Here is a 22,013-nt window from a genome sequence, read left to right on the forward strand (position 1 = left end):
AAAAAATTAAAGAACCTCTAAGCACACGCTCACGGGTGTGCTCAAAGGGTAGTAATTCTATTAAAGCATATTGAAAGTTCACTTAGTGTATAAAACACTTGTGAATGTTTTGACCTCCAATTATAAATTTATAAAGCAAGCTTATATTCAAACAATATATATGCGAAAAATGAACTATAAGCAATACCCAAATTATCAGACTACTCTAAGCCAAATTTTAATCACAACACAGCAGTAATTAAAAGCAAAGAGTAAGGGAAAGAGAGATGCAAATACAGATAACACCGGCACGTTTTATCGAAGAGGAAACTAAAGAAATCAGTAAAAAACCTCTCTACCGCCCTCCAAGCAGTAAATGATCCACTAGAAAATCAGTTGGGATACATGAATAGTAATAGACTCTCCAAGCCTAATCTACCCTTTGCACCTAAGTCCTCCAAGCTTCTTACTCCAACAGGGTTACGCCGAACCTTGTTTTCTCTAACTTACCGGATCCCACAATTAGCCCATTGTATCAACCAATATGGATGGTTCTCTCTTGAACTGCTTTCCAAACACCAACAACCTTCTCACTACTCTGAATTAGGTGAGATAAGGATTTGGTTTATGTTTCTCTCAAAGGTATGACAATGGAAATGGTAAAAGTAGAGGAATTTGGAGAATCATATGTGTAAGATTGTGGATGACTCAATCTTATTTGTCTCCAGGGTTTCTCTCTCAAAATCTTCTCTAGAAGCTCTCTACATTTTGTGGGTATAAGGGTATTTACAGTAGGGTATGAGATGGAATGTGAAAAGTCAGTTTTCAGCAAAACAAGGTGCGCTAGCGAGTCACTCGTGACTGGGATGAGTCGCGAGTTCTAGTCGCCAGTTAACAGAAAGTCCAGACTGTACTTTTTGTCCAATAGTGATCCAGCTGTCGTGAACCTTTAACTTCCTGCATGATTTACACGTGTGCCACGTTTTGGCAGGTCGCCACACTCGAGTTCCGGTCGCCACTCACAATTTCTAATTTGCTCCTTGTTGCACACACTTGATCAATTCTTCACACTCTCTACACATAACTCTTACATTATTTCCACCTAAATGCATGGTTTCTAAATGCTAAATTACAAGTAAATTTGGCATGGAATAAAGCCAACACATGGTTGAATAAATTTAACCTTACACATATAAATGGGATCTAAGCCATGAACTGGTCTTAAATTTAGGCACTTTGTTTCCTTCATGAATCTAAATTTTGAAGATTTTTTCTGTAGTGGAAAAACAATGTAGTAGGCAATATATAAATATATATATATATATATATATATATATATATATATATATATTTGTAGATGGTTACAGGCATCATGGGTCTATTCCCTCTATTCTTTCTCTCCCATGTAATCCTTTTTTTTTTTTTTTTTTTTTAGAAGATAGAAATTCTACTCTAGTTTTTCCTACCTAGAGACTTGAACTCTATCCCTTGCCCCCCACACACCACAAACACTTATACTTGTGGAGTGACCATCACACCAAGGGTGTGCTGTGGTTCTCTCCTATGTAATCCGATTGTTGATTGTTAAGGCTATATTATTTATTACGTTCCTCTGGCTATGTAAAAGTAATCTATAGTTAGAGCCTTTCCAAGCTTTTAGATTCCTTTAATGCAATCACTTGTATGTTTTAACTCCATTACATACAGATGAATGTGAGGTTGGTTAATGATCTTTCTCTAATTGTAATTTTTGCATAACTATATATGGTCACCATTATATCTTCAAAAAAAAAAAATGTGATTTTTATTTAACTATCTTGTGCATTGCACAGGTTAGCAACTAGTGTACATATAACAATAAAGTCATTATTTCAAAAACACATGCAAGCTATCAACCTTGAACCGTTGTAATAGGAACATTGTTAGCAGAGCATATGCTTTGGTTGAGTTGAGAGGACTCTATATCTAAGGCGAGGTTCCTTTTAGTGAATGCTGATTTCTTTGGAGGAGGCAGGTCAACAATCTCACTTTTAAGCATGGAAACAACAACAGATATAGTGGGCCTGTCTTTAGCAAATTCTTGAACACACAACAACCCAACCTGTATACATCTCAAAATCTCCATTTCAAAGCAGGGTTCATATATCATCGGGTCTATTAATGCTACAATGTTGTCTTCATTCCACAATTTCCAAGCCTTGAGAAATTGAAACATGATTCAAATTGTTAGCATCAATACTAAAACTTATGTATGAAAGGTAATGGAGATTTCAAAATGAGGCAATGAGTGACTTACAAGTCCTAAAAGGCTCAAGGATTGCACATCATTATAAATGCTAGTGTTTCTTCTTCCACTAACTATCTCTAGTAATAGCACTCCAAAACTAAAGACATCTGATTTTTCTGAAAATAGTCCTTCTATTGCATATTCAGGGGACATATACCCACTGAATTTCAAAAATAGAACGCATTGCAGATTTTATCATCTCAAATATTAGTGGTATTGATGTAAATCAACTGAGTTAGTAATAAATAGTTCATGCATTGCTAAAAGAAAAGTGTTTATATTCATTTATTCAGCAAATGAGTCAAGATCAAGCCTAAGTATAGGTTCGATGATTAAATGATACAAGCTTAAACATAATAATGTCTTCAAGAACAAACTTAGGAGCATAAGAATTGATTTAAGTAAAAAAAAACTATACTAAGTATTGGATTGTGCAAATTTGTAAATAAGTTCAAAAGATATCAAATTAATATTTTTAATTTATTGATAAATATAAATATTAAGTTTGTAGTAAAATTATGTTTAATTTTTAACAATACAACATATGTGAATCTAATTATTAAAAGTTCATAAATGAAAACTATTTTACCGAATTAACTCCAATTATATAATTTCAACTATATAATTTATATATGAATTATTTGTATAGATTTGTAGAGGTAAAAAATTTAGTAGTGGTATATACTATAAATGAGAGCATAATAAGATAATCAAGTAGTTTCGAAATAAATTTGAGCTTGTTCAACCAAAAAATGAGATAAGTTTGAACAAGTAATTGGTTGTTAATGAGCTCGAGCTCGGCTTGTGTTTGAATAAATTTGAATAAAATAATCTTGAACTTTTAATACTAAACATGGCTTACAACATACTTCCAATTGAATTAGGCAAACCAAGGGTACTTACTATGTTCCAGCAACCCTTCTAGTATTCGCCTGGTCTTCAATACCTTGAAAAATCCGAGCCGTACCAAAATCTGATATTTTTGGATGTAGCTCTTTATCCAACAAGATGTTACTTGCCTTTAGATCTCTATGAATAATCCTTAATCTTGAATCCCTATGAAGGTAGAGTAGACCTCGACTAATTCCTTCAGTTGAAGCGTTTTCTCCAATCTAGCAATTTTTCTTTTTGTGGATCTAATGAATTTAAATAAAAGAAACAAGAGAAATAAAGTGAGGGTTAAACTTATAAGGTGAATGAACATGAGGTTTGCAAATGAAGTTTTTTTTTTTTTTGGATTTGCCAATGAAGTTCATTCCGTAGAAGTCATTAGAAAACTATGTTCCAAGTGAATTACCACAACAAAGAATATTGTTCCACTGTCTATTAATATACTGACACTATTTCTAGGCACAAATTTAAAAATTTAAAAATATTTTGGTAACAAGAAATTGTATCAAAGTTAACTAACCGAAAAGAATTGCATCCAAACTTTTGTTTGGCATGTATTCATAAATCAACATCCTCTCTTCTCCTTCAACACAGCAGCCATGGATCCTAACAAGATTCCGATGTTGGAGTTTAGAAATTACCACCACCTCATTCATAAATTCTTCTGACCCTTGTCCAGAGGTTTTGGATAGTCTTTTTACTGCAATTTCTTGTCCATCTGACAATATTCCCTATAAGCAAACATCAAATCATTATTTAGATATTCAAATTACTACACAAAAAACGTCTAGGAGAACAACCATTACCCTGTATACAGGACCAAATCCACCCTGCCCAAGCTTGTTAGATTGATGGAAGTTGTTTGTTGCATTCGCCAGCTCCTCAAAATCGAATTGCGGTAGCTCCTGGACTTGAAGTTGGTTCAGGTTGTCTCCAAGCATGTTTTCACTTCGAGATTTTTTATGTGCTTCTCCTATATTCAACAATAAGATTTCCTTTCCTTTCTTTTTCGTTGCTGATTTCAAGTAAAGTTGTCAGTAATCTCTAATATGTAGCAACACTTCCTAGTCCATTGTATTAATTTTAGTCAGAATATTACCTTTATGTTTAGCTATCCACCTCCACAATATGAAAGTACAGATTGAAATCGAAACTGTTCCTATTACCACTGTGATTGTGACAATTTTTTTTACATCTCCCTCTGTATCTGTAACAGAAGAGAAAAAGTTTCATACTAATTTTTTGGGCGTTGTATATCGGAAAAAAGTCTTACAATAAGGGTTTATTAACTTATTTATTGGACCAAGTTCTCAAGGCTTTATAAACTAAGCTGCTGGAATGTTTTCTATGTAACTAAGAAAACACACAATGGTCAGAGACAAGGGTTATTGAAGAAAGCATCTCAAAATTATTTGAGGTCAGAGACAAGGGTTAATTATAGCTCTCCACCTTTATAACCAAAGAGATTAATTTATGATGTTCTTCCGGATTAATGGATAGCTATAAGCCATAAACTATAAGAGTGTTGGTGTACGTACTAAACTACAAAAAAATTATAAGATTGACATTGATTTAAGATTAATTTGATCATATATTATAATTTTAACACTAATTTGGAAGGTAGGTGGATATTGTAAAGAAAGAAAGAAAGCAAGTATCAGAGGATGATGCGGTGGAAATTGGATTTAGGTTCAGGATGGAAATCTTAGGGGCCGAACCAAAGTGTGCACTTTGTGTAGAAAACTACTGTAACTTGTTGATCATTATAGTGGGTTATTCAAATCTCGACCTGTGGATGTACCTTCTACGTGTTTAATGATTTGTCTCTTAAATTTTATATTACATATCTTTCTTGCTTAATCTTGGTATTTGTTGGGTTCAATCACCTTTCTCCACCTTATCTCCCAATAAAACAAAAAAAACAAACAAAAAAAATTCCACTTATTAGACCCCTATTAAGGTGCAGCTAAGGTGACCCACACTTGAAGGGGGAGTGTTAGATTAAAGGATTAAATTCTATGTTGGAAACTTCACACTTTATTAAAAAAATTGGTTGGGATTTTGCTCTCACCAAGAGGTGGTGTTTTCTTTTTCCCAACATAATTTACACAAAATAGATTACTTAATATGCTTTCTTTACTTTCATTTTTTTGGTCAAATAAATTGTCTTTTACTAGGATTTCATTAGCTAGGGAAACTGGGTGGGTTGAAGTTGGAAGAAAAGGTAACCTAACAACTGGACCAGCAGTGCATGATTTGAATCACCAAGGGTGGTGGACTAGTGATTAATGAGCATACTCCCAAGTGGTTTGGCGACTGGAGGTCCAGGTTCGAATTCCGCAATGAAAAGTGCTTAGAAGAAACCTCAATCCTGCCTCATTGCCCGCTAGTGCTCTTGTGGGATTGAGATAACAGCTATGACTCACTAGATCCCCTGTTTGTATGCCTAGATGGTGGCACCCAGGTAGGGATGCTACTCTAGCCACCCCCTCCTATCCCTTTTATTATAATTAAAAGAAAAAAAAAAAAAAAAAAAAGGAGCAGTGCATAATTTGAAGTAAAGTTAAATTTTGACAGAAATCAATAACTCACCAAGTTCTGAATGGGCAACACGAATGTAAAGATCAACTCCGTTGCTCGATAATTGTTGCGTGTCAATGAAGCTTTTAGTCCATGACAGACACCCTATTCCAGCATCATATGCATAAGCTATACATGAACAATTCTTTGAACACTGCTGCCTGCAGTCATCTTTAGGAGCAACTGACCAATCTGCAAAGTCTGGCACCTTCAGCATCTTCTGTTTCCAAAACCCATCCATTTTGTCGCCTTCACTGCCAGAACTGTTCACCCTCCCACACTGCAACGGTGTCCTCCTCACACAACCACTAGTCCAGTTTCCTCTATTCCATTCTGTTGTGTTTTTTGGCTCAAACCCCGGTAAACAGCTGCAAATTGGTGAATTCTGTGAATCACAGCTTCCAAATGCACCACACTTACCATAAAAATTGCACTCAGTCTTTAAAGCTTTCCACGAGACCTCCCAATCTTCATTATCATTATCCCAATATCTTTGCTCCATATCTCCTTGCGTAGTCAGGACAAGATATGTCAAAGACCAGTTCGTATAAGAGTAACTTATAATCACTGTTCCATCTTGTTCAACTTCGATTTGAAATCCACTTTGAAATATAGAATACATTTCTTGTACACCACTGAAGACCCTACTGTTCCATGGACCACTGCGCCAACGTGGGCTACCGTCTTTCCAAATGAATACTTGAGGACGACTTTGAAGTTGTAATCCAGCTGTGAAGCTTCCAATGGATGGATCAGAAGGGCTTTTCCATGATGTAAACAGAATATTACTACCAATTTTCATTTTTGGCAATAGTGTATCAGAAGGATGTTGGAAACTCTCCCATATGATGCTCTCTCTAATGTTTTCTCGCAAGACAAGGTTCCCTGAATCTAAAAGCTGGGCACTTACATTGGCAGAAGAGTTTGTGATATTCGATGACCAAAGAACCTTCCTCTGTCCATCTAATACTACAAGATTTCCACCCTCAGATATAGTAAGAACCCCAGAAGAATCCTTGAGGGGTTTATCTCTGTTAGCTATCCATACCCATTGGGTGTGGGAAGCAGAAGTTTTATTATACCATATTCCGACGTAACGAATGGTAGAATTTTCGGGGCTGAAGAATCCCAGTTTGAAAGTGCTCGCATTGGAGATTATGTAGTTTGGATCTTTAATGGGTTGAGAAGATCTAATGGTGTCTATGGCAAGGACTACGTTTAAACAAAGGCAACAAAGGGAACACAACAAATGTATCTTACTAACTAGCCCCATAACTTGTTCCAACTTCCAACTAACTTGGTGTGTGAATGCTGAACTGGGGGCCATGTTTATATAACAATTTATGGTTGGTTGCTTTCTAGGGTAAATACTACTCTAGACTTTCGTGAGTCTAACAACCCAGAAAATACGTTAAGTAATAAAGATTCAATAAGGACCTCATGTAAAAGTCTCCATTTGAACTTTTCAATAGCATTGTCACATACAAGCACATGCGCGCGCGTGCGCGCGCGCACACACACACATATATATATATATATATATATATATATTGTATCATTTTTGCAAACAAAAAAAATACGGCCTAATATTCACAATCATTCTCTCATAAAAGAAAAATACAGACTAATGTATATACACAAAATTCCCCACGGGGTTTCTTCGTAAAACACGTTACTTTCTAAAACTTTGAATGTAAAATAAGTGAGATGCATAATACAGCCTAGGTATTGATTAGGACCCCAAATTTTAATTACGACTTAATTAATTAAGACTATTTTATCAATTAACTCCAAAGTTTACATGATTAATCAATTGATATATGCATGTAAATAAAATGTAAAAATCCCATAAAATCAAAAGACACAATATCAAAGGTAACACCAAATGTGTTATTAAAGAGGAAAATCTAAGCACCTGGGTCAAGAACCACTTCATGGTACCATCGTCATTATGATCCACTAGAATGAATAGTTGTAATACTTGATAAGTGCAAAACCCCAATTTGAGTATTCTCCTTGCAAATTTCAGGGGAAATGAGGCTAATATATAGAGGATAAAGGCTGGTATTGTAGAGAAGTTCGTAATTAAATCCTCTCTAGTTCAGGTGATTTCACTCGTCCAAGGGTCAAGCCAAAGTCAGGCGAAAATTCGGGATGAAGAATCAATTTCAGTTGATTGAAATTCCTTTTGTAGTATCTTCAAATTTTAGCACTTTGAACCTCAACCCAATTACAAATTAACACACTAACACCAAAATACAAATATTTGAATGTTAGTTACAAGAACTGTTAGGGTCACATTTGTTGTAGTTGGCTAATCTTTTGGCAAAATACATTTTACTAAGATGAGTTCAGTATTTCAAAAAACATGTTGTTAAAGTTAAGTATTAAAGACATGAAGATTAATCCAAGAAACAAGTGAAGAAAAGTTATTCATTAAGTCTTGATAGATAGCTCGACAGATACCTGCTATTGAGACTTAATGTGAAGCTCGATAGATAACTAACAGCAACTCGATCTATCGTGAATTACGATTTCAAAAATTCCAAATTTGAAATTCGGCCCTGTCTTATGTATTTGTGTAAGATTTATTTTTTTACAACCCTAAACATATATAAGGCTTATTTTAAAGGCCGTCATACAAGGATACAAAGGCCAAGAGACTTATTTTCTTTGTGTAAAGCTACTACATTTGTACGCTATAGGGTTTTGTAACCGAGTGTTTCTAGATCTTCATTGTTGATGAACTGAAGAACTTTGTAGCTAATAACATATGTTCAAGTTGCTGGAGATAATCACATACTTGGGATTCGTGCAAAGGGTTAGTCACAAATTGGAGGTTTGTGCATCAAAGAAAAGAAGGCTACTACAAGATCAAGTCCAATTGGGTATTGGAGTAAAGATTCAACTGTAAGTTGGTATTTCGGCATAGGTTAAGGGTAGTTAGTAAGATTCCTTATACTTGTAACTGCTTGATTGTTGCTTAGTGGATTCTTGGGAGTGGTGACCTAGGTGAGGTTTTTGTCTTGCGAGATTTTCCTCATTTATCAATAAATCACCGTGTCAAATTCATTTTCCATTACACTTAGTATTTTGGTGATTTGTTGGTGCCTTCACATTTTTGCATGCAAATTGAACTTAATTAATCAACTTTGGTAATTGAATAATTAATCGGGGTCAACCTATCTTAACCCAACAAGAACAATTTAACCTGGAATATGCCAACCCAAAATAAAACCTAACATAAAACCTAGCCTCTTTATTGTATTGTTATATGTGCAAACCATTAATTATGTGTTACATTCAAAACTTTATGGTGGGTTTTGTGTTTAAAGGAGAACCCACGATTGGGTTTTGTATACTTTTGCAGAAAATTAGAGGCTGTTTGGATGCTTTTTTTTGGTCACTCAATCACTCACTCATCACTTTAAAATGTCACACTCATTTAGCACCATCACTCACTTCCTATCACTCAATATTTTTCACACTATTTGTAGGTCCCATACCTATCATTTGGTGCAGCTTTTTTTTCTTTTTCTTTTTCTTTTTCCGAATACCCAAATTAGCCGAACCCAGTGAAAGAAGAAAAGAAAAAAAAAAAAAAAAAAGAAACCCAGAAACCTGAACCCAGTGAAAGAAGAAGGGAAAAAAAGAAGAAGGAAGAACTGATGAGTGAAGTCTGAACCTAGTGAAAAAAAAAAAATTGAAGAGTGAAGACCGAACCCAGTGAAAGAAGATGGAAAAAAAAAAAGAAAAAAGAAAAAGAAAAAGAAAGAACTGAAGAGTGAAGACCGAACCTAGTGAAAGAAAAAGGGAAAAAAGAAGAAGAAGAAGTCAATTGGTCAAAAGATGCGGCTGAGTTATGACTAGTGGGTCCCATGTGTGTTTAATTACAAAAATGCCATAGAGTTATGAGTTATGGAAACTGAAAACAGCCAAAATGTGTTTTTAGTTTCCATAACTCATGACTCAAAAATCAAAGAATTGAGTGATGGAAACAGAGTTATGGTACTCCCAAACGGACTTCTCGCTATGGGTCCCACCATTTTTGAGTTATGAGTTATGAAAATAGAGTTATGAGTTAATGAGTTATGGAAATTAATAATCCAAACAGCCTCTTAGTTTCTTTGATTTGATATTATCCAGAAATTGATATCCCATATGCTATCATTTTGACAAAGAAAACCGTTGAATCATGAATGTTAGATCAGGCATGTGCGTTTGTTGTATCATCCATGATCAATCATTAAAACTTATCTGGGGAAATTATGCTGTCTACGTATAATGTCCATGTCCAGGCCTGGCGGCCTGGCCGAGCTCCACATATTCATTCTTCATGACAGTGGGAAATATTGACTTATGAGAGAACTGGTCATTGCAATTTATAGCTGGGACTAATCAAGTTTATTAGGTTGGAGGACAGTTGAATGAAAGGCATGTAACATACACTCATTGGACCTAATGGAGTATTTTCTCGATGCAGTTAATAGGAGGATTCAATTCTCATCTTACTCATTAAGTCAAAACAAAAAAAGAGTACAATTGTCCATTTCATTTACCGTTTCCATTCTCCTTTGTCTTTGAAGGCCAGCAATTGGTTGTTCTTTTGTTTTATGTTTATTTGTTTTGTTTTGTATGTGTGGATAAATCATTAAACTTTTATGGATAAAAAACCAACAATACGAAACAAAGGCCAATACAGGCCCAGACAACAAAACTAGGGGAAAACAGAGACTCCAAGGAATACAAACAGACTTGAAAGGCCCAAACCACAGATGCTGCCTATAACCTATGGATTATGGCCATTCTCATTGATGATTCATTCTGAAACATTCTTAAGAGCTACAACAATTTATGTGCTACGGTGGAAGCCCTTTTCAACAGTGTTGAAGAGCTCTCCATTGGCCTCAACTTGGTACTTTTTTTTTCATTGCCTTATAATTTTTATAATAGTTTAATATATATATATATATATATATATACACACACACACACACATATATATATATATATACATATATATTTAGTTTACTAAATCATTCAAATCCCACCAATGGTGTTTATATATAAACATCCTTGTAATTGATATAAATGAACTTTTGTAATTGATACTGACATAAAATCATGAAAGAGTGATAAAGCTAACCAAAGGAGAGTTGTGTGTACGTGTTATAATATGCTGAAGGTAATTTGATGCTGATCACTTGGGCAAATGCATATGATGAATGCACTAATGGAATTAGTTTGGAGTTTGGACAATATAAAAAAGTTATTGCCATTTTTTTTTATTAAAAAAAGACTACTAATTTTTTTAGGCTAAATTAGAAGTTGCATCCTCTATATTTGACTGGAATTCATTTCAATCCTCTAACTTTACTTAAAATTAATTGAATCCTTTAAGTTTAAATTTTGTTCAATGAAGGCATTTTTTCCAATTCCATTAAAAAAATTACCGTTAAGTATGCAATTAACTAATGAAATGAATTTTTTAAAAAAATTCTCATATAAAAAATCTATAAATATTATTATTAATTTTATATATTTTTTTAATGGCAATTTTTTAACAAAATTGGACAAAATGCCTGAATTGAATAAATTTAAAACTTAGCAGATGCAATTGAATAAAAGTAATGTTAGATGACTGAAATAATTTTTAGACAAACTTAGAGGGTGTGATTTGCATTTTAACCAATGGATATTTATTCATATATAAAAGATTTGGTAATTGAAGTCTCAAAATATAAGAAATTGTAGAAATTATCATGAAATATAGAATTTTTAAACTAAAAATATCACACAAGGAATTCAAATTTTACCATATCATTTCTTCCCCATCTTGTAAGTAAATTTTTTGAATTCTTATCCATTTACCTTTTTCTTGTTCCGAATTGTTATGTAACTTATCTAATTATTAATCAAAACTTGTTTTAGAGAAGAGAATTAACACAGTTAATGCAAACGCTCCTTAATTAACTAGAATTGGAAGAATTCAATTAGAAATTTTTCATGGATGGTATGAATGAATTGATTCAAGCAGCACCAAATTAAAGGAGGAAATATTTTTATTGGAAGAGACTGAATGCACATGTTGGAAAAGATAATTGGGGTTTCGATAACGTTCATGGGGCCGTGGGTATGGAATGCACAAATTGTTTTTTGTTTGGTAATAAAAGTGATACAATTTACAAATGTTAGTCCAATAGTGTTCTTCCTCACCGGAAGGAATATGAGGTGTGAGCTCCCCAAGGCATGGCGTAAGTGCCACCATGTCTGCCAAATGAATAGGTGATGTGTGTCTATTCTAAACATAGGCATGGGAATACACCATTAACTCTTAGGTTATATATGGTGAAAAGAGGAGTTATCACCCAGTTATAGACTTATAGGTCCAAGAACAAAATTGACCAGTACCTAAAATGAAAAAGCTTGATCATTTAACCAAGAATTAAAAAAAAAAAAAAACCAATTTTATTTCATTTAAAGGTTCCCAACTGAAGTGTCCATGTTGGTGTATACCACATCTTGAAAGGAAGTTTTAATTTCCTAAAATTATTTTGAAGATCTTCGTCTTTATTTAATTTGAGTCTCAAAAAAATTTATTTCTATGCGAAATTTTTTTTTCCTAAAAAAAAGAAGAGATTTCTTAAACAAAAACTATGCCTGAGAATAAAATCATTTTATTTCAATCATTTTTCCAAGGATAATGATAAAATTTTATTAATATCACAATGTGAATAAGAGTTCATTAGTCCATATTCTCTCTATCAATAGATTTAATATTTAATTAAAAAAATAGATTTAATATAAAACCATATCTGGCTAACACATAGGCATCTGTGCTGGAAGTCTTTGAGGCTATCCAAGTACCCATAACTTTCGAAAGTCTTCCTTTATACTCCTTCCGTCCCACTTAGTTTGTCCTATTTGAAAAGTCAAACTTTTTTAAGAGAACATCATTTATTGTCTTGTCTAACTTTTAAAAATGTATTAGTTTCCAAAACTACCCTTAAATAAATTTATCAAAAAATTGTTTATTTTCTTTTCAAATGGAGTAGTTTTGAAAATTAAATGGGGGTATAATAGGAACATTAGTAAATTAATGACTTTTATTATTAGAAACAGGACAATATTTTGAGACATCTCAAAATAGAATAGAGGACAAATTAAGTGGGACGGAGGGAGTATAATTTAGGAGGAAAAAAACAAACAACCTTTCAAAAGTCTTTTTTTTTTTTAAGCTACCTTTCAAAAGTCTTACTTGTAGGAAAATTAGCAATCAAAGGTACAGTACTAAACAAGGTTTATCTGTCATTGTCTCAAGTATAAAATCTGTTTAACCATTAGGTTTTCAGTTTTATTTATTGCTTTGCTGGTTTTTATTTATTTTTTTTTTCATTTCAGGTAGGTCAAACAAGGAATGAGTTGAAGCATCTTATATTGGTTAAACAAAAAATGACTCTGTTCCAATCGATTGGGAATTTGGGATTAAAAAAAAGGGTAGGCGACACAATATGGGGATAGCACTTAAACCCTTCAAAATACAGATTTTGCTTACTTTCATTATTTTTTTTAACTGAAATTTCCTTTTAATGAGAAACTACCACATCACCCACTAAATGAATAAAATGTGAAGATTAAAACTTACTACCACTTATTATTGTATATTTAAAATAAAAAGAAACCCCCAGTTAAAAAATACTAGAGGTAGCCAAACCCCTCAAATACGTCGAAACTTTTTTTTTTTTTTTTATATAGAAAGTTTCAACTTATTGTGTCTGCTCTTGATGATAGCTCTTTATTATTAGACCAAGAGATCAATCAGTTTTTGGTGTAGAGAGAAATTGAACCCCAGTTCTCTTATTTAACCAGCAGTGACTTTACCAATTAAGTTAATTGGAACCCACAAATACAATAAAACTTGAAAGCATGTTTGTATCATTTAAAAAAAAAACATGTTTGTATCACATTGCGAAAAAAGTAATGCACTAGAATAGAATTAATAAACTACCAATACGTTTGTGACAAACTAAACTCTTTCTACCCTCTGTATCTCTGTTTGTTTGTTAATTTTTTAATTAATGAGACACTGTATCTCTATTTTAAGCCTATTTTTATGTTTGTGGAAGACAAACATTGAAGTTGACATAGAAGAATCCTCAAATTGGACTAAAATCATGGACAATTAATGTTCCTTGATTTTAGTCAACCAAGGAGATCAAATGTGTAAATTGTGGTATGGTTAATACTCAATACACTAATCTGTTTGAAGGTTTAATATCTTAGTTTGGTAAATTCCATTAAAATTATTATGGAGATTGCATAAAATTATTTGATTGCTTATTATTGAGATTGCTTATTTAATACACGAATCGGTTTAAATTATTTGTGTCCAACAGATTAGGGCTTGGACCATTATGAAGTCATAATTAATTTAGTAATAAAGTAAAATTTAAATAAATATAACAATTCTGTAAGAATTAGCAACATTACTAAAAAATATAAAATGAAAGTTAAACAATTTTCAAGCGCATTTTTTCAAATTACCTATGAAAAATAAGAAATAATAAAGAATAAAAAATTTTAATTAAACTTATAATTAATCCATCAAATACAAAGCATGATAACATAAATAAACAAAGAATTTCCAAGTTTCACATTGTAACACCACAAAGATAAGAATCATTCATTAAAAAAATATACAGCCGTAATCTATAAACATAAATTTTAAACTTGTCAAGTACATAAAGTCATAATGAATGACATAATAAAACAAACTATAAATGGTTTAGGTTTTTTTTTTTTTGATAGGAATGGTTTAGTTATAATCTATATATCTATTTAATATCAAAAGGTATAATATTTATTGTTATTACGCTTCTATTGAGCCACATCAATGTAATATTTCGGTCCATTCAATCCACTCGGTCCATTTCAGTTCAATTATGTCCACTTCAGTCAATTCGACCCCACTTAGCAAACTTTTCAAGCCAAGTTCAAGTTTTTGTGGATTCAGTCTTATTTCTTAGAGATTTAATGCCTAAAATATATCCCTTCAAATGGAAGTTTATTGTGTGAGCTTTCTAGTTGAAGTAAAATACTAGTTCATATGCTACACAGGTAGGTGCCATATTAATTAGCAACTAGCAGATTGCCCGCGTGATGCGCAGATAATGTTGAAAGCTTTGATGTAAAATGTTTATGGAAAATGTTGAACATATATTAGAGTAATAATATGAATTATTATTGCAATAACATAAATATTTTTGTTGAATTGAAGTAGTACAAATAAAGGTGATAAAAAATATAGACTATAGCATAATTGTTATAAAAATTAGAAATTAGATGAAGCAATTTGCCATAAAAGAGAGAATTTTAAGTTCCACGCATATATTGATTACAATTTTTTTTTTTTTTGGTGCTAAATTTATATGAAGCCTTCTAATTTGGAAATACACTTCAATGACTATGGTGTGCATTTTTTTAAGAAAACAAATCAATACAAAACAACACAAAATTCAATTTTGGTTGTAATCCTTTTCGAATTCTTTCTCAATTCGATACCTCAAAGTTATGTGCTTTAAGGTCTGAATGCCAATCATTCAAAGTTACGTGCAAATATGAGATTAAAGATTAAATACAAAATTACTCTAATAAAGCACCATATAACAGAAATTCATATTTTGAAATAATATATATGAAATTATTTTTATGGCTGCACATTTCCTTTGTGACAGAATCATTATTACAAATCACTACAACAAAATGTATTTTTAGTGACGAAATTTAGTGAGGAAATATTTTTCGTCGCTAAAAATATAGCTTTAGTGACGAAATATTCATTTCGTCACTAATGGTGAAAAAAATTATAACATTTAGTGACGAAAAATAAATTTCGTCACTATTGTGGTCTGAAAAATGGGCGCCAAGGGAGGGAAACTTTAGCGCGAATTTAATTAATCTATAGTGACGAAATATTTCGTCACTAAAAGTTGAAATTTTTAGTGACGAAACATTTCGTCACTATAGGTTTTGCACTTACATATTTTTAGTGACGAAATCATAATTCGTCACTAAAAGCATGCTTTAGTGACGAAATATGAATTTCGTCACTAAAAACCTTAACAAATCCTCCCAAAAGTCTCTCACACAAACCTGAAATTTACATGTCATTTCTCCCTTTTATTTCAGCTCCCAAAAGTCTCCCACAAACCTTCAGACCAACACAAACCTTCAGATCAACACAAACCTTCAGATCAGCAACGCTTCCTGTTGGCGACGGCGAGGCTTTCATTCGTTGACGGTGACGCTTCCAACCGCGACGATCTCCGGCGACGCTTCCAACCGCGACGATCTCCGGCGACGATTCTCTCCAGTCGCGACGATCTCCGGCGACGATTCTCTCCAGTCGCGACGATCTCCGCGACGCTTCTCCTCAGCCGCGACGCTTCTCCTCAGCCGCGACGCTTCTCCTCAGCCGCGACGCTTCTCCTCAGTCGCGACGCTTCTCCTCAGCCGCGACGATCTCCGCGACAATCTCCGACGAAGCTTCTCTCCAGTCGCGACGATCTCCGCGACGATCTCCTCAGTCGCGACGCTTCTCTCCAGCTCGCCGTCGCCGATTCAACCCCAATCGCGACGATAGAACTCTCCGGCGAAGCTTCTCTCCCAATCGCGACGATTTTCTGGCGACGCTTCTCTCCCAATTTCTGCGATTTAATTCTCCGTCGCCGATTCAACCCCAACTGACTCTTCGCCTCCCTTCGCCGACCGTTCACCTCCTTTTGCTGATTCAACTCCCAACGCCGACTCATAAGTTTCTTTCTCTTCTCTGTACGCTTTTCTCTTTTGTTGTTTTTTACCGTTTTTTTTTTTTTTTTTTTGCTTGATTCTTTAATTTCTATTTGGCAACACTTGATTTTGATGGACTTTTCAGATTCTTTGCTCACCCAAGACTGAAGTTGGTCTCTCACCCGTGTAAGTTTTCCTCAATTTTTTCTTCATTTTTAGTTGAAAGTTCTTTTTTATTATACAGAATTAAGTTGCTTCATATGGTTTAGTTTAGAATTAATTTTGCATCATGTGGAATTTGAGATGGCTAACTGGGTATGTAGAATTTGAAGTTCTTTTGTGTTTTTGTTAAATTAGTTGGAATTTGAGCTATCTGGGTTGGGAGAATTTTGAGTAAATTTGGGTATGAATCACCTCGGTTATGGTAAACTTAATTGGGTGGAGTAAACGAACTTGGGTTTGGTGTAGTCAGTTGGCATGGATTACTTAATTTAGATGAAATGGGTGTTGGGTTCACTGCTAGATGATGCACTTACATTACAACATATTTTGCTATATTTGAGTTGATTATTCCTTCTAGTCTTGTAACTTCTTCCAAATCTTTGCCCTTACGTCTCTCTATCTATCATTTGACATAATTTTTGTTTGCCTTTATGTGGAGAATTGCTTTAATGGATTGTGTTGTTTCCTTTGTTTTTTTTTTTTTTTTTGAAATGAAGATTGTGTTGTTTTCAAATGGTTATTGTCTACATTTTTCTGTCTTTGAAATAAGATGTGTAAGTTTATAATAATCTGTAAGGATCATTTCACAATGTGGCTTGTCCTTAATGTTCACCAAACCAAGAACTTGATTTCAGTAAAAAATAACTTCATTTTATCCAATGCATGTAACATTGCTTGGTTATCCTAGTGTTAAAGTTGAAATTGTATATATTATAATATTACTAGCAAAGATGACTTTATAAAATTAAAAGCAAAGGAAGTATACAAGAACTCATAGGAGTAACCTTAGCATACAAAGGCCGCATAATAAAGGATCTCTCCCAAAGTTTAAATTGTAAATATATATATCACTACATCTTATTTCTTTTGGGTCTTCACTTTGATAAAGCTAGATTATAGTTTTATGGTTTAGTTAGTTATTTTAGATTATTTTTTTGTGTTTCTCAATTTTCAATTTTGTTTCTCTTTCTCAGAAAACATTTCGACCGTAAGTATACTTTGGCAAAAACTAGTGATTGATCACTCCCTGGCCTAGTGCCTTTGCTTCTTTTTATTATGAGGATCATTTTCAAGATTGAAGTATTTATAAATTTAACTTTTCTTTGCAGGTTAAATACACATTGTTTGCAATAACTTTGAATTTTTTCTCGAAAAGTTGTAAGCTTCGCTTGAGCAAAGTAAGTAAATTTTAGTAGAAAACCTTATAAAACTCTATACGTGTGATGTTGGAAATTGGATTTGTGGTGGTATGTTGTGTTGGAGCAAGCGGGTGGCTTGCATGGTGTTATAAGGTGGGTTAAACTAATATTGGGAGTGTTTTTCATTTCTTGCAAATGTTAATGAGTATTGTTGATTAGATGTGATGAATAGTGTTTTATTTGATTTAAATACTTGTAAAACTCTATAGTTGTGATATTTGTGATTGGTTTTGTGGTGGTATGTTGTGTTGGAGCAAGCGGGTGGCTTGCATGGTGTTATAAGGTGGGTTAAACTAATATTGGGAGTGTTTTTCATTTCTTGCAAATGTTAATGAGTATTGTTGATTAGATGTGATGAATAGTGTTTTATTTGATTTAAATACTTGTAAAACTCTATAGTTGTGATATTTGTGATTGGTTTTGTGGTGGTATGTTGTGTTGGAGCAAGCGGGTGGCTTGCATGGTGTTATAAGGTGGGTTAAACTAATAGTGGGAGTGTTTTTCATTCTTGCAAATGTTAATGAGTATTGTTGATTAGATGTGATGAATAGTGTTTTATTTGATTTAAATACTTGTAAAACTCTATAGTTGTGATATTTGTGATTAGTTTTGTGGTGGTATGTTGTGTTGGAGCAAGCGGGTGGCTTGCATGGTGTTATAAGGTGGGTTAAACTAATAGTGGGAGTGTTTTTCATTTCTTGCATGATTTTATTTGATTTCAAAACTTGTGCATTCATGAATGGGATAGAACTTTATCTAAGTAGCTTATAGACTTAGATGTTAGAATATATTATGCATGAGTTATTCTTATTTTACTAAAGTAGCATTTACCTTATTGTAGTCAAACATGGATAAAAGTTGGATGCTAATGGCTAAGACACCTGATGGTAGATTAAGTCGTCCATATATTGAAGGGGTCAATACATTTATTAATTTTGCAAGATCGGTTGTGGACTTGAGTGGTAATATTCCGTGCCCGTGTATTCACTGTGTGAATTGCTATCGACAATCTCTTCAAATTGTGCGTATCCATTTGCTTCATCGTGGGATTATGCAAGAGCTAAGGACCAAGAGGAGCGAGCTAGGGACCAAGAGGCACGAGCTAGGGACCAAGAGGCACGAGCTAAGCAAGAAGAGGTCCAAAAGAATATTCTTAATTTTTTAAGGAGGAATGGTTATGATGACGCTCTTACCTATGGGGGTGGTTCAACTTCAAGTTAAAACATGTTTTGGTTAGTACTTTCTTTTAGCAATTGACCCATATTACATGGTATGACTACTCTTAATGTATTGTTAGAAATGTTTCTTCTAATATAATTAATGTTTTTACTTTATGATTTTAATGTAGTATTGGTTTTATATTTGTGCAGATTTCTTATTGGTGGTTTTAAGAAGATTTACTTTTGGCATTACTTGAAGACATATGAGGACATCTTCCGTTAGTTCTAATTATATTATGCTACACTTTTTGTATTGTTATAAAACATCTTGAGTTATTGTATATGTTGAAAACAATTATTGTATGGAAGGAATTTGAATTAGATACTTGTTTTATTTTTTACTTGTGGAATGTATGGATCTTTTTTTTATAAATGCGTTGTTGAAATAAATGTATTATTCAAATGTGAGGTTTTAGTAATGTAAAAACAGGTTACAGGTTAATATCAAAACCATGAAAAAAATAAAAACAGAAAATAAGTTTTAGTGACGAAATATTTCGTCACTAAATGTAATAAAATTTTGTAAGAAATGGTTTTAGTGACGAAAATTTTCATCATTATATGTGCATGGATTTTCTTAAAAATAGTTTTAGTGACGAACTTTTTCGTCACTATATGTACCCAATAAATAGTTTTAGTGACGACATTATTCGTCACTAAATATGATTTAATAAACTAAAGTGTTTTTAGTGACGAAATATTTTTGTCACTGAATGGTGTTTTTAGTGAGGAAAACATTTAGTGACGAAACGTTTTCGTCTCTAAAAGTTAAAAAAAAAAAAAAATAAATCGGACTTTTAGTGACGAAATTTTTCATCACCAGGACTTTTAGTGACGGGGTTTCAGCGACGAAATGAATTTCGTCACTAAAAGTCCAATTTCGTCACTAAAAGTTTTTAGTGACGAAATATTGGAATTTTAGTGACGAATTTTTTCATCACTGAAAATACATTTTGTTGTAGTGAATAGTTTAACAGTGGAAGAACACCAAATGACAAAATACGGTGCTATGGAACTTAAGAGAAGATAACAAAGTGAATTATAATATATTGCACATATAATAATACATGGTGCCAAGAGGGAATTGTCACAATTCCAAATAATTTGTAAATAAAAAAAGAAAAAAGAAAAAGAAATCATATGATTTTTTAAAGCCATATGATTAGTGATTACCACTATAATTCCATGTAAATAAAATTGTACATGTTTAAGGCTAGGTGACTCAATATTTTATCTATGAAAGAAATCTAAATTGACACAAGACTGAATGGGGTCCCATTGTGTGGTCACCACCATCAACCATCACCAATCATATTCACCCTTAATTGGCATCAGCAAGCAGCCAAGCACCAAAGGTCAATTTGTTTTAATAGATATGAAATCGTTTGCTAAAATAACCCAAATAAAGAAAAATTACCATGTGATATCACTATGACCGATCTTGGATTATTCCATCCATGACGTTCACTTTCTTCTTCAATGCAAGCTTCAAATCCTTAATTGTTGTGATTCAACGATGTTGTATCTTCACACACAAATAGAAAGAAAGAAGGAAATTAAAACAACTATTTTCTTGTCAAAATGAGTATTAGCTTTCAATATAATTTTAGTTATAGCCATATGCTTGTCAAAATCTAGAGAGAGAGAGAGAGAGTACTAGAGGAAGTCCCATCCAGCAAATTGAGGACGGAGATACTAATAGTGATTCCCAACGTGATCACAACCCACAAGGTTCAATATATATTTTAACCCTGCCTTCTTCACATTAATGCTTTTGCATTTGTATTCTAGTTCTAGTACTTATATAAGAAGATTGGGAATAGAAGAAGTTAGGCAATGCAAGCGTTACATGTGAAGGTGGAGATGAAAGGCCCAAATCTGATATCAAGGCGTGGTAAATGAAAAGCATTCTAATTCCTTTTAAGACAAGGATATTCACCCTTTTAAATATGAGAGAGAGAGAGAGAGAGAGAGAGAGAGAGAGAGAGATGACCACATGGCAGTCATTAAACATTTAGGTGAGGTGGAAAGTCAAATAGAAAAATACTCGTAGCTGTTCGGGTATGCTAAAAGACATACAGAGATGAGAGATGTGAATGGAGTAAACTCTTCAAAGAGAGTGTCACATGGCAGAACCTCATACTCTGCCACATGAGGTCTCTACTTTTATATATATATATATATATATATATATATATATATATATATATATATATATATATATAGATTGCATCCACATTGGCATGACAAATCAAAAACATCCACCATAAATGCTTCCCAAGAACTCAAAAACAGCTCACAACACTCAGAATGAGTAAGGTTTGTGTTTGGGCTAAGAACCTCTCAAAGGATATAGAATTAGAGAGGGAGGAGTATGAGGAAAACTAAGAGAAATGTGTAGATGATTGTAGGTAAGTAATCTCATACTCTCAAATGGATTTCTAGGGTTTTCTCTTTGAAACTCTCCTTACAATATCGTGGATAATGTGGGCTTTTATAGTATAAGTAAAGAAATGAGGGAAGACACACAAAACAGCTAGTAGTGCATCTTGGGAGTCAAGTCGTGAGTTGGCAAAGTCTCGAGCCACTCATGAGATGCCATCCATCACTTAAACCTTTAAACTTCTAGCATTTGCCCTCACGTGACCTTCTATGAGTTGCACCACTCGTGAGCTAGTTGTGAGCCAAGTTGTGAGATGCTTAGTTTTACAATTCTTCACCAATTTCACACACTGAACCCATTACATTGAATCCCACAAAAATATAAGGAAATGATTGAAGAATTACAATCAAATTTAACATGGAATTAATGCCAATAAACGTAATTGAAAATCACAACTTTACAAA

General features: G+C 33.3%; 1 pseudogene; it reads right to left on the reverse strand.

The window, feature by feature from the left end:
* Positions 1-1,764: 1,764 nt before the first annotated feature.
* Positions 1,765-7,010, reverse strand: LOC142634394 (G-type lectin S-receptor-like serine/threonine-protein kinase At1g11300; annotated as a pseudogene).
* Positions 7,011-22,013: the final 15,003 nt, after the last annotated feature.

This window comes from Castanea sativa, chromosome 5 (assembly GCF_040712315.1).
Source record: "Castanea sativa cultivar Marrone di Chiusa Pesio chromosome 5, ASM4071231v1".
Classification (NCBI taxonomy): Eukaryota; Viridiplantae; Streptophyta; class Magnoliopsida; order Fagales; family Fagaceae; genus Castanea; species Castanea sativa.